At 38.4% G+C, this 13,181-nt stretch overlaps 1 pseudogene; it reads left to right on the top strand.

The window, feature by feature from the left end:
* The first annotated feature begins 1,627 nt into the window (after positions 1 to 1,627).
* LOC140226635 (ATP-dependent DNA helicase RecQ-like) lies at positions 1,628 to 2,898 on the top strand (annotated as a pseudogene).
* The last annotated feature ends 10,283 nt before the right edge of the window (positions 2,899 to 13,181 follow it).

The following is a 13,181-nucleotide window of genomic DNA, read 5'->3' as shown; positions in this document are numbered from 1 at the left end:
TAAAAGATATCAACGAGCGCATTTTTGTGATTTTACTGTTGGGGTTTAAATGCTGCCAATTTTACTAGTGCAATCTTACGATTGACTTATAACTCTATCGTACTGCTGGGAAGATATTGCTCATTACGAATCACATGAAATAAGATTTCACAAAGTGATAAGACATAAGTTATTCATCATATGATAAAAAGTAATCACTAACAGGAAAGCTGATTGTTTTGATGAATATGTATATTTGATATAACATTTATGAGGTCTTCCGGTCTTCAGGCGAAACATTGGAGTCTATGCGATAAGAAGAAAGATTGAGAGATAGAGAGGAAAAAAAAATAGGCTGGTCTTCTAAATTATGTTTGATGGATGTAATCCGAACACTCTTTTACAAACGAAATGTAATATTATACACAGCTTGGTTTGCCTATGAAATATTAGTCCACTGCCTGGACTGTTTTGTGTGATCATTTACCGCGCGCACACACCGCTACAGCACGCGTATGCCCCACCGTACGCTCTTGTATTAATTTGCCGCGCACGCACGCATCTCGACCTCCAAAACAGTCCAGTCTGGTTTGCCAAGTCTCCCCGAAATATTTCGGAAAAAATTGGCCCCACCCCCATCCCCTCATTCATTTCGAGCATCCTGATTGGTCGATGAGATCGCGTCCAGCAGGCAATTTGTGGGATCGAAAAAAGTCGATCGATCTCTAATCTTGTAGTCTTATTGCAAACAGGTATATTGCATGTAGCAATATAACATACGTATTTTACGCCAATATTTGTATTAATCTCCACATATATTGATGGAATTTCAAAATTATTTTTCTTTTTATTAAAAATTGCTCAAATCATATATCTTAGAGATCATAAGAGGAGAATGAAATTAGAACGTACATAAACCCTGCGTAAGATTAAGACTAACTTCTACTCGTTTCCATAAATGTTATAAATTAAATTATAAATATCACAATAACCAGCATTTTAAATCTATTTTTCGACAGAAAAAAATAATTTAGAAATTAAGAATAAAAAAATTGATAAATACGTGTAGAAAAGATATTCGCCCATTTAAAACATCGTGACTTATCGTACATGTCAATTTCGAGGTGGCTTTTACTTCTCGATCGGGGATCCCCCTGATCGCGTGTACAGCATACAGCTTGTGCAACAAATGTGCCTTTTCGTATTGATTCCGAGTCTTGCGTTTTCCGACCAAAATCTGTGCAGCATTTCAAGTATTTCCTCCAATGCCGACTGGTTTCGGCAATAGTGTGGTGTTCCAACTTCCAAGCTGCACCGTTGTGCGTTGATATTCTTCGCAAACTAGATCTACATGATGGACCAGACTCTCCGAAAGCTGTGGCTCTTGTCATGCCTTTGAAGTCTTTAATTTCGGACCAGATGAGCAGGGCTAATGGATCTTGCTTGGCCTGCGTGACAAAGTCGAAGACTCAAGCGGCCTAGCGGTAAGCTAATCATTTAACGTTAGATCTATCCAGTTTCTACAAATGATTCCTCAAGGCAACTTTCATTACGTGTCTCTTGTCTTGAATTACAAACTGTAACTGTAGGCCCCTAGTTCAGAGTTGAACAACAAAAAAAAAATGATTGTAAAACTAAATGTAGTTAAATGTCTGGCCTCTGGGCCGGGTAGGGTAAACACATGTCAGGCTTCTACTACAGTACTACTCCTGTGAGTGTTCCTAGGTGTACTGAGCTGAGTCAAATCCTGTGTAATTGTAATAAATTGTTAACACCGTAACACTGTAACTGCACTGGTTTAATTGTTTTGTACAGTACAGTGTAACTTTCTCGCATACAAATGCAATTACACATAGGCCTACTGCCTTAGCTTTAATCTGTGAGACACAGCCTGTGTCTCGTCGGCTTTGCTCCTCTACACAGACAGAGGAGCAATCGAGACACACGCTGAGGCCCACAGACTAATTCTTCATGTGCATGTACATTGAGAAAAAAACTCAAATAGGAACATGCTTCAGTATGCAAATGTACTCATACTGAAAGGGGACAACTTTGCACAACAGGTAATGACAATAGAACCAGACAGGGTTTGCCTTTTGAACACTTTAATTCGGTCTACGGTACCGAATCGTCAACATACAATTGTAGGTCCTCTGAGGACAGTCGCCATCTTTCGTTCTTCTTTCCGCCCTCTCTCGGCGTATCTGTTACAATCGTTTACACATTATGTTCCCTTACAATACTTGTTCATCTATAGATTAAAATTATGCAGTCTTATGGCTATGCGATATGCATTGAAGAGACTGCAGGCATTATTAAAATCACATGTGCAATGTAGAAAATGTTTTTTATTTTAATCTTACTGGTTTTTTTTTTCTTATTTTTCAAATAGGGGGACTGCATCTGGAGACACCAAAGCATTTCGAGCAGTGTATGGAAAATTTGGTGAATTACAATCGGAACTCAAGTCATCAGTCCCGCTGTTGCCCTGACAGCCACTGCAACCAGAGATGTGCGTAGCAGTATCATCGAAAACTTTGGTCTTCGCAATTATGTGTGGGTAAATCAGTTGCCGGACAAGCAAAATATAAAACATGTTGTCAAGTCTGCTGCAAGAGATTTAGATACAATGTTCAAGTGGCTGGCAGATGACTTGAAGATCCATGGTGCATGTTGTGAAAGGATGATAAGAAAAATGTGCAGTAATGTGTACGCGACCTTTATGGCACTGCTTCCAGAAGGTTGCCACAGGTATGTTAATAAGTTTATATGTACCACCAGAACATGGAAACTGATATCCAAAAGGAAATTGTTGACAGCATGTTAGCAACAGATGGCGAAATCAGAGTTCTGATAGCTACCATTGCATCTGGCCTGGGTGTTGACGTAAGCAACGTACACAGTACGGTTTTGTGTTGATGCCCAAGTGATCTAGACGATTATATCCACTTTTTAAAAGCACTCAATTTTCAGGCCTTATCAGATATACTGGTAACATGAAGAATCATGTGCAGCTGTACAGCTGTACATCGTAGCTGAGATTTTTTTTTTTTTTTTTTATGAAAAATGTCACGTATACACGTGCACATGTAGCTTAGCTTGTACCTTTGGGATTTGAAAATTGTGTTTTAGAGAATTCATATGATTGTTTTAAAACAAGAATCCACTGTGGGTGTTTTTCCTCCTTAAGGTTTGTAATGGTGAGTGGTTGGTACATTGGTTTCTGGTGTACCTGAATTTTTGCTGTTCCATGCTCCATGTACAATAATTTTCTTTTTTATCACTGCAATTACTGTACCTTGCTCTTATTCATAGAAGCAAATACAATGTACATTTGTACACACCTACTTTTCATACTGTACTTTGTTTTTAGCCGTGAATATTTTCATTTCATTGGACATGTTGATGGGTACATATCATAATTACAAGTGATAAAATTATGGAAAAGTTGAAATATTTTAGTTCAAGGTTGTGTTTTTGTGATGTAGTGGATTACATGTACATGTACATACAGACCATGCCTAGTGGGGATGGGCTGTGTGTTTTGGGTGTTTGGGTGGGTGTTTGAAAATCGAACTGAAAATGCTGTTTGTCTGCACATGTAATTGTACATCGCATGTTCATCTATGCATACATGTACATACAAGTGTACAAATGTGTAGAGTGTGTTTTTGAGTTGTACAACTACCAAGAACTTGTTTACATATAATACTTTCTTTACATACAAAATCATTCATGAGAAGTACAGTATGTTCTTTGGCCCATTTTGATAAAACTAAGACTAGTTCTGTTAATGCACATGAACATTTGTACCTATAGTTTGAACTGTGTAGCAATGAATTTATTTTCTTTTTTGAACTTCGAAGCATTTTTTTTTTAAACCAAGAATTGTTGTAAAGCGCAACAAATGAAAAAACAAAGATTTCTTTGTCATAACTTGTAACCAGTTTTTGTGTTAATTCTGTGTTTTTGATGTGTAATGAGAGTCTACTACACATGGTTATCAGACTGAAATGTGACATATCAAATTATTTCTCTGACATCAAAATTCAGAGTCAAACAGTTTACAATGTATTTTGTTTGAAATAATGCACTGTTGTTGAACAATGATCATGAACTATCATGAATATACAGTAAATGTATTGTATATTACAGTACTGGTACATGTACATGTACAAATGAAAGTGTATAATGAAGGAATTTCAAGAGCATGGAGAAACAACTGAAATATGCCTAATATTTTATCAACTTTAGAACATTTAATTTCAGTTCCTTATGAGTACTTGGTGGCACAGAATATCCAACTTTAAAGACACTTATAAAAATACACCTGAGGAATTATTTTGAATGTCCTTCCCAGAGTGACAACTTTTTGAACTCATTATTGACAGTTGGGAGTGGGATGCTAGCTTTGAAACTTCCTTGGTAGTTGTACAACATTAACAGTTTTACCATCATGGCCAAATTTTCATAATGAAGGCTTAAGAAGTAATGTGATTTAAAAAATGTGCAAGTTATACATATGCTCAAATTACACTACTCGTAGTCCATTTGTTTTCACTTTGCGGTCTGCTCTTACTGTACATGAAATGATGAAGACTACACAGTATATTTAACAGTACATATATTGCACATATGTGTAATGTACATGTACACTGTACATTGGACATTTCAAAGTACAATAGTGATAAATTGATGTATTTCCTGACCACACCTCAACACTGAAAAAAAAAAATCTAAACTTATTTACCAATAATCAGGTGCCATAAATGTTGAAAAAAGTAAAGTCTACTACACTGTACAGCTGTATGTACAAAGTACATATACAATGTTTTAATTTGGATGTGATTTGTAATAGGGGGTTTAATCAAATTGCTAACATGTGAGTGAGTGTGTGTGTGTGTGTGTGTGTGTGTGTGTGCACATGCGTGTATGTGTTTGTGTGTGTTGTGTGCATGGCCCACACATTTCCCAAGCATAATTTCACACTGATATCCCCCTTAAATGTTTGTGAATTAGAAAAAAACAAGTTGCTTTGTCAGATTGTCTTTTGATATGAATAGGCCTACTTATTTAATAATGTATATATACATGGAGCTACTATTTTGAGCAAATACAGGTATGGTTTGCCAAAAAAAAAGGAAGATATATATTGTTATATGTATATATATATATATATATATATATATATATATATATATATATACATATGTAACCTTTATATGCATATGCAGAAGGGCAGTTCAACCAAATCTGTTCACTTGTAATGCCAGAGACAAATGGACCAATATCTCTAGCAAAAATGCTCTTAAGCGTCTTCATCATGGTTTACTAAATTTAGCTTTACTATAATCATGAAGACTAACAAACAAGAAACTGAGTGACGGGGTATTCTTACAACAGGGATATTGGTCTGATTGTCTCTGTTACAGAAATTATCAAAGTGAATAGTGTCGGTCTAACTGCCCAGTAGGCCCTACATGAAGTGGTGATAAAATTATAAAAGTTGTACAAACTTAGCGCAATTCTTTAAATTTAGACTGCTCTCTAAAAAAGGCACCTTCTGGTTCCTTACATGTACTTCAAAACTTTGCACTACAAATTGTGTAATGTGGTTGTACCCTATCCCCTTCACCTCCACCACCCCTGATCAGAATATGCTTGATATCTTGTATACCATAGCTAAGTAGCGGTTCATAGAACCTACATCTCACAGTCCTGAGCTTACATTACAAAATTACATTGTTATTTAGTGGGCCACAAGTGCCTATGTCAATTAAAGAATTTCTTTAATTTCTGAATATTTCATCATACAATATTATTAAGGAAGAATAATTGATGACAAAATTATTTCCTTTAATGAACATGATTGGCACAATCCCCCCCCCCCAAAAAAAAAAAAAAAAATATTGATCCCCTTTACCAACAATAACATCGCAAAACAAATCTTCCAACTTTTCTTGAGGTCTACATCTCACGTCCTTCACAGAGTTCTTTGCAGTTTTATGTAGTGTTTGGACGTTAGAAGTGGCACATCACAAATCATACATCGGCGAGCTGGCGATTTGTAGCTCGCCACTTTCAATCTCAAGAATAATATTCAAGTCATCATCGAATCTGGGCACAACAAAGTCCAGAACACCACGTGAAAGTAGGTCGGACATGACTGCAACCATAACTTTCAGCCAGTCAAAAACGTTGCACGAATCAGCTGTGCAACAATGCATGGTACGGATCACTGAAGAACTGAGTACATGTATCGCATTGCATTGTGATCAAAGAGTTCGCTCTTTGATTGTGATAATGTGTGTTGTGCAAAAATGCAGGCATCTCTGTGCACATAATTAGTAATTGTTGCAGATCGCACTGTATTCACGGTGCAATGCACACAGCTGGCTGCAGATCGATCGATCCCACATAACTTTTCTGTGATCGATCCCTTAGTTTTCATGCATACGCAATGGCTTGCGAGAGATAGGGCATTACGTAAGCATACCTAATATGAACTTTTGACCCTACGCACTGTCAAACCATTCTGGACGTTTTTTTCGGACAGGTTTGTTGGCGCCCTCATCGATATCGAGCGGTTACAGGGGATAGCGCGATAAGCTGTGGAGCGCGCGTGGATGCGTAATGATAAGAAAACGTCCAGAATCTGGACTAATGAAATATGTGTTATGGTAACATCTTTTTAGATTATATATATATATATATATATATATATATTCATAATACAGGCAAAATATCTTCGAGAAGTGATCGTCACCATCAATGATAATATTCAATCCACACATTTGTAGATGAAAATGAAGAATTGAATTACGGGAAAGAGAGGGAGAGAGATGGAAGGGGGGAGAAATCGAAGCAAATAATGTATCATAAAGGAAAAACAAAATGGCAAACTTGAGTTTACAAAATGGTGCATTATGCGAAGATTTTGCAGTCGTTTTTTGCGTATGTTTGTCTTTCAATTCATAGTTAGGTAATTCATAATCGGTAACAAAAAATATAGTTCCTTGAAGATGATCATTCAGCTTTGTTTTCCTTTCGCTATATCCTATCACTTCAAAAATGTAGCATGAACACACTTCAATTTAGAATGCCAATCGAGAACTCACATTCGTCTCTATGTGAGAGGTTTTTTTTTTTTTTGTTTGTTTTTTTTTTTTCAAACAGAGTCGCAGGTAGCATTTCCGAGTTCGTCGGAAAAGTTCATTCAATTTAGCAACAAAAGGTTGGCCACCAGGAAGCTGAAGAAGTCGTCATGACCATGGAAGAATGGCGAGCACATGCCACACAGGCTTGAAGGCCTAACATCGTTACATCACTTCAAAAAATAAGGAAAAGACAACATGTTTGTTGAAATTACACCATTTCTCCCGACATTCTTCGATCTCTCATAGCAGAGGGCTAATTCCCCTGAAATGATCTTCTCTTCTGTCAAGAGTGTAAATTGATATTTATTTCATTGTGTATACCAATCATCCCCCGATAAAAGACGGAAAATGCAGTACTTTTCTCATTCAATGTGCATAATGCATAAAGCAAACGAGCATTTGCTGCAATCATTTATGAATATGAAAATGCTGCAACGCGATCTCATAAAGTCTTTAATTCGATTGAAAGTATGTACCTAAATGTAGAGGTAGATAGAGAGAAGACACATGCACAATAAGAGCTTAAACCACTTTGGTGATAGCATTAAAACATTGATTACATCAAATAAAGAGAAGAGCATTTCGTACTTTTATTGCTCGAAATACCTTACTCCCAAAAAGTCGAGTGCTACAATTTGAAGCTCTCCATAATCACATCTCCGTCTTTCGCAGAATTGAATGACTTCGCAAATTTGTAGCGTTTTCTACTACAGTGTAATTTGAATGAAAAATATTTTTCTTTTCGGCATGAGTTGTCATATCCGATTGACTGAAAATGGATTGTACAACCAGTGGCGTTTGGCTGAAATCCTTGCAACTCAATGATAGCAAAATCATTTTGACTTATGAACTTACGAAAGAAATGGACTAAAAACCCAGATTTCTAAACGTTTAAATAATTTATATAGCGACTGCATCCGAAAATAAGCATATTATAAAGAATTCATACAAAAAATAGAAATATAGACTAAACAGTCGAAATCACCATTGTCACTATGAACGTATAATATGGGATATAATTTTATCTAATATACTTTTTTGAACTGCTGCAAATCCCGAATACCGATCGTTGTTTTTTTTTTTTTCATAGACAATTTCTCGCAAATGCTATAAACGTATGAGAAAAAAAAATTTGTGCCATGTGTCTTCCTTATTCGCTTTATTGCAGCGCATTTCGTTGTTGCACTTTAATTTCTATAATGAATTAATGTTTGGAACATGCACATGAGAACTTGCACATTCAATTCCCAACAACCATAAAGTTATGGTTACATATACATACGAAGCACATCGCTAACATCCATTCTATATGGACCGGTACAGAAACGAAAAGACTGTCAGTAATCGACGTTCTCTATTATGCTCATAATCCCCTGCCCTTTTAGGTTGCGTCTACGAGAGGGTCTATCTAGGAGTGTTTTTGTATCTGCATCCTGTCTATTCATAAATATACAATGCAACCTGATACTCTTGCCAGCTGGTTTATTTAAAATATTCTCGCCCATAACACGTGCACATGTGACGCTGTGTTACGCCATGATGAATTTACGACTTCGATGAAGTAGCACTATCGACTGCGTTGTTTGTATGCAGTACATCCCCTACTCGGTTTGCTCTTGGCCAAGTGGTTTCTTTTTTTTTAACGATTTTATAACATAATCAGAATATTATTCATGACGGTAAAACTCTTCAAACAACTACAAGTAACATCGCTGTCATGATAACAAACAGACACAAAAACATCCACACACATCACATGCATGCAGGGACACGCAAAAGATTTACTTTTGAATTTATTCAATTCGCCGAGTTTTGGTAAATCTCAGGACTCGGCAGCGGAAGAAGAAGGCCAACATTTCATGCCAATGGTAAGCAGGTTGCCATGCCGAGATGGCTTTCATAGAAAATCCATAAGTACGACATTGCATTACTGATATAACACGAAGTAGTACTTTATCATGTAAATGTGTGCTAATAAGGTAGGTGCGAGCACGTAACGGTCTTGACCGCCGCACGCACGCTTTTTACTTGAGTGTGACAATTTGCATACCGATGCAAATGAGATCGCCAGAGCGTGCGGCTGGTCGCTCGTCATTGGTCAGTTTCCCGACCGTTGCGAAGGTCTGAATGTCGTGAAAATTGCACTCATGTTTGTCAATATTTTGCTTGTTTATAGACATAAGATATGACCAATCATCACAAAATGTTCACAGATGACAACTTTGATGTATGTAGTCCCACAAAATATAAATCATTTTCAACATAGGCATCGTATTGTTGGTGAAATTCTAAGTTTAAAAATGCGTGTTCATTTCACTCTCTCAGCCCGAGTATACTCAGGACCAGTCCACAGCCTGGAAAACGTCAGCCCGAGTATACTCGGGACACGTCCTAAACGGGTTAACCCTTACCCTAACCCTAACCCTAAGTCAAGAAAGCAAGACAGAAACAGAGGCAGGCGAGTGAAGAGGAGGCTGCCCAGGCTGTAAACATTGAAGGTCGCCCCTGGCAACGGGTGACGGCCATCTTGGGGTTCTAGGAACAGTACCCCCTGGAAAACCACCCTCCGGATAACTACCACCCGGATAATTACCCCCCAGGACAATTCCCCCCTAGGGCAACTACCCCCCGGACAACTACCCTCCAAGGGCAATTACCCTCCAGGGTAATTACCCCCTAGGACAACTATCCCCCGGACAACTACCCTCCTAGGGCAATCACCCCCCAGGGCAATTCCCCCTTAGGAAAACTACCCCCTGGATAACTACCCCTCGGATAACTACCCCTGGATAACTACCCCCTCGGATAACTACCCCCTGGATAACTACCCCCCGGAAAACTACCCCCTGGGTAACTACCCCCCGGAGAACTACCCCCTGGATAACTACCCCCCGGAGAACTCTGCCCCCCCCCCCCCCCCCCCACGGAAGAAAGCAGTAACTGCATAGCTGCTGAGCTGAGATAAATGCGATTTTGTGTTTTTTGCAGATTCTTTAAAAACACAGAAACATTCAAAAATAATTTTGTGGTATGATTATGCACCATACCTAGTTGTCTAACAGTACCTAGGAAAAAATGATGTTTCCGTTATTTTTTAAATGTTATTTAGGAAAATGCAGTTACTGCGGTGGCTCACCCTTGATTCTGGGTAGTTTCCCCACGGAAAAAAGCAGTAACTGCAGACGGCCAGGAGTCTGCTGTTTTCCCCATGGAAAAAAGCAGTAACTGCACATGCCACATGACCATAGGAGGAGAATTGTTACCACCACCAGGTTATAAAGTTCTTCTACTTTCTGGTTATTCTAGATCTATAAGATCTAGGACCTATCGCTAGGCCTAGACTAGGTCTTGTAGATTGAATGGCATTCTGTGTAAAAATAAGGTAGACACCTATGTACCCTAATTGAACTTTGGAGTGCCCGGCCTGGCCCCTGACACATGACCCTGGACTAGACAATAAAGTCAAGTCTCTTCGTCTTAGATCCTAGTCGAACTCTGACGTTACACTTAAGCTAGACTACAGATCTATGCCCAATGTTAGTGCTAGACCTAGATCTATTACGTTAGATTAGGCCTACTGACATTTTGTCTAACAGTAAACACTAAACAGTTAACAATAGATTAGAATCTAGATCTACAACATATCTGTAACTTTAGATCTGGTAGACCTATTTTAAACTTTAGGGCCTACATCTAACATTAGACTAACGTTAGTGCATTAATACTAGTGCTCATCTCCCTTCGATATATTTTCAGCTCACCTAGATTTTCTGGTTCTGGCCAAAGCCATGGCTACCAGGACTTTTCCTCTGCAATTCATGATAGATTTACAGGCATGTCTGGACCGCAGAAACTGTGTGACAGCATGGTTAGCACTGGCATGATCACTCAAACTGTACCAGACCTGCAATACTGTGCATGCAAGTGATGACTGTGATGTGATGCAATGTTTATGCTGCAGAATTTATGCGCATGCAGCTGCTGCACGCGTATTCTGCACTCTGAGCGCGCTGAGTCTGCCAGGTTTGCTAGTCTCCAGAAAGAAGCTTTTTCTACAACTTGTCATATGATTCCCTGCGGGCAGAGTCAAGTTACTGGTGAAACAATCTTTTTATATCTACTCTCCTAAATTATGGGAGAAACTGCTGTTTACATTGTAAAAAAAAAAAATAGTAGAAAAAATAAATGGTATTAGGGAAAAAAAAATATACAGGAAGGACTATACAGAGTCTGAATGATAAAGACTAAATTGTTAGTTACTGCTTTCTTCCGTGGGCTTTGTTAGTTACTGCTTTTTTCCGTGGGGAAACTTGCAAAGTTGAATCAACTGGATGCAGTTACTGCTTTTTGCAAAAGTGAAAAATTGTATTTTTGGTCACTTTCATTTTTCTTTTTGCAAAACTGACCTATTAACATTGGAGAGCATTGGGTAAACTATTCATTTTTGCAAAAAAGTAAACATTCATAAAAATGTCAGTTACTGCTTTTTTCCGTGGGGAGGCAGAACTACCCACTGGGTAACTACCCCCCGGAGAACTACCCCCTGGGTAACTACCCCCAGGATAACTACCCCCCGGATAACTACCCCCCGGATAACTACCCCGGATAATTACCCCTCGGATAATTACCCCCCGGATGATTCGGTCGTGATTTGGCAAAAAGGTGTATGTCTGAAAAATATCATGTTTTTTGGTTTTTACCATTTGGGGGGTTTTCGATGCCGAATTTTTCATGTGACCAACTTTCGTAAGTCATCGATCCTTTGTTTCCGAGATACTTGGGGCTGTCTCTGTATTATTTTATCAATTTTCCTGCTTTTGATTAGGCAAAAGGGTGTATCTTTACATACACCCTTGACGTACAATGACGTACCAGGATAGAGAACTACATGATTTGGCAAAAGGGTGTATCTCTAGATGCACCTCTAACCGTGCATGCTGGGGAGAGCTTAAAGATTTGGCAGATAGGTGTATCTTTAGATACATCCATCTGCCGAAAGAATCATGAATTATAGTTGCGAAGTATGATAAGGCAGAAAGGTGTATCTTTTATACTCTGTGTATATTATATACTCTGTTATACGTGCTGCTGGCATGTATGTGTACCGTTTCACCGGTCGGTGCGGTGGCGGGCCATTTTATGCTCCTGACTCAAACTGGCAGCCCGCTGCACTGCAGAAGTTTCTCCTTGTTGCTAGTCGGTGAGTAGATAGAACCTAATATCTAGAAGTTCAGATCTAACGTTTGTCCTAGATTTCTATGGCCACTTCTACGCCATTAGATGCGCAGATTCGTAAAATCTAGCATTTCTGTTGAAATGACAGCTTTTCCGGCAAGTATGGCTGTGGGATGAGAGTTCTCTACGCTTCAAAATGACAGTGATCCCTGCACTGTCCGTGCTGTGCAGTGCATGTAGAAGCCTGTACATAGTGTAATGGTGTGCTGTGTGACTGTAAGATCGGGAACCCATTACGCTATGCGTATGGGGCTGTTACCTAACAGACATTTAGTGGCAGTTACACACAAAGGTCTAGAGAAAGATGTGTCCCTGTCTTTGGAAATGATACTTGGATGTACTGCTCAAAGTGCTCAGTGGATGCAAACAGTTAAATGATCCTACCTGAATTTTCACATTTATTGAATTTATTGCAAAAATTGGGAGCAGCATGATAACTGCGTTTTTTAAGAACAGATACATGATGTGCAAACAACTGCCTTTGTGTTTACTAAAGCATTCAGTAGAGAAAACAAACGAACCTTTTGTCGAAAAAAGGGGCACAAAGCTAAAAATATAATGAATCATCTAATTGGAAGTAGAAGTTTTTGAAAAAAGGAGGAGAAGGAAGAAGAAAAATTCTTCAGCTGTAATCCTTAACCATGCATATCCATGAGACCATGTTTTGTTATTCAGACTCTAGGGTGAGTTGTAATTTGCGCACATTTTTCTATGTTTGATGAACAAGTTGTGCATCCTGATATTTTTCTTCATTGTTATTTTTTAAATCTTTTTGTAATAATGAAGTAAAGATTGATAAGAGTTAACATT

This window comes from Diadema setosum, chromosome 3 (genome assembly GCF_964275005.1).
Source record: "Diadema setosum chromosome 3, eeDiaSeto1, whole genome shotgun sequence".
NCBI lineage: Eukaryota > Metazoa > Echinodermata > Echinoidea > Diadematoida > Diadematidae > Diadema > Diadema setosum.
Note: the sequence above shows the minus strand (reverse complement) of the source record. Positions and strands in the feature narration are given on the sequence as shown.